Source organism: Emiliania huxleyi, assembly GCF_000372725.1.
Source record: "Emiliania huxleyi CCMP1516 unplaced genomic scaffold EMIHUscaffold_388, whole genome shotgun sequence".
NCBI lineage: Eukaryota > Haptophyta > Isochrysidales > Noelaerhabdaceae > Emiliania > Emiliania huxleyi.
Genome location: NW_005199058.1, coordinates 64,620 through 66,280, shown reverse-complemented (window position 1 = coordinate 66,280; position 1,661 = coordinate 64,620). Strand labels below are relative to the sequence as shown.

General features: G+C 64.1%; 1 protein-coding gene across 1 annotated transcript in view; it reads left to right on the top strand.

The window, feature by feature from the left end:
- EMIHUDRAFT_243448 (hypothetical protein) overlaps window positions 1–1,661 on the top strand; it is a gene marked incomplete at both ends in the record, with an annotated part of 4,828 nt that overhangs the window by 926 nt on the left and 2,241 nt on the right. The gene's annotated exons all lie outside the window — the stretch shown is intronic.

Genomic DNA, 1,661 nt, shown 5'->3' with positions numbered 1-1,661 from the left:
GGGCGAGAGGCAGCGCCTTCCTAGACACCTCCTAGACACCTCCTAGACACTTCCTAGACACCTCCACGTCTCCTGGGGCGAGAGGCAGCGCCTTCCTAGACACCTCCTAGACACTTCCTAGACACTTCCTAGACACCTCCACGCCTCCTGGGGCGAGAGGCAGCGCTTCGGCCCCCTCGCCCGGCCCCTCTCCCCGCCCACTTCCAACTCCTTCCTCCCTTCTCGACCAGGCATCTCCCTCTTCCTCGTCCCGCACCTCCTCCCAGACGGCAGCCCGAACGACGTCGAGGCACTTCCCAGACACTTCCCAGACACTTCCCAGACACTTCCTGGACACTTCCTAGACAGTTCCTAGACACTTCCTAGGTGGTCGGCCTCAACAAGAAGATGGGCCACCGCGCCCTGCCGAACTGCGCCTGGTCGCTCGGCGGCGGCGCCGGCGGCGCGACTGGCTACCTTGTGGGCGAGCCGCACCAGGGGCTGAGCGCGATGTTTCAGATGATGAATGCGATGCGGATCGAGGTTGGGCTCTGGGCGGCAGCGCTCGGCAAGCGCGGGCTCAACGAGTCGCTGCTCTACGCCGAGGGGCGCGAGCAGGGCGGCAAGCGGATCATCGAGCACGCCCGCCTAGAGCTTCCTAGACACCTCCTAGACACCTCCTAGACACCTCCTAGAATCATCGAGCACGCCCGCCCCGCGCTTCCGCCCGGCGAGGCACGGGCAGCCTCTCGCTGGCAGCACCGCCCCTTGGGCGTAGGCACGAGATCTCCCCATATCTCCCCTTGGGCGTAGGCACGAGATCTCCCCATATCTCCCCTTGGGCGTAGGCACGAGATCTCCCCATATCTCCCCTTGGGCGTAGGCACGAGATCTCCCCATATCTCCCCTTGGGCGTAGGCACGACGACGTCAAGCGGATGCTGCTGCAGCAAAAGGAGCGAGATGTGGCCGAGATACAGTCGAGACAGTCGAGATGTAGTCGAGATGCTGCTGCAGCATCATGCGCCGCGCCGCCGACGCGGCCACGACGCGTCCCAGACACGCCCGAGACGTGGCCCGCAGGCGTACGCAGAGGGTTAGGGTTAGGGTTAGGGTTAGAGACGTGGCCCGCAGGCGTACGCAGAGGGTTAGGGTTAGGGTTAGGGTTAGGGTTAGAGACGTGGCCCGCAGGCGTACGCAGAGGGCGCATTCGCGCTGACCATCCACGCTGCCACGCTGCACGACCGGAACGCGGCGGGCGACGCCGAGGCCGACGCACAGCCGAGACACGCCGCCGAGATGCCGCCGAGACGCGCCTCCGCCGCCCCCACCGCCATTGGCGCCACCCCAGCCCCACCGCCCTCGCCACCGCCCCCTCCGGCCTCAGGCGGGCGCCATGCTCGACTCGATCATCGAGGTTGTCAAGTCGTGGCCGTCGGAATGGCGCCCGCATGAGGCCGGAGGAGGCGGTTGCTAGGCCGTGGGGCAGGGGTGTTCCCAATGGTGGTGTGGGCGGGGAAAGCCTTTCTTGGGGTTTTCCGGGGGGGTTTTTTTGTTTGTCGTGTTCTCGGTGTTCTTTCCGGCCTCTTTGGTTCTTTGGTTTTCTGCTTCGGGTCTGTTTATCTTCCTTTTCTTTCCTTTTTTGTCTGCCTCTTTCTCTTTTCTTTTTTTTATCTTTGGTCT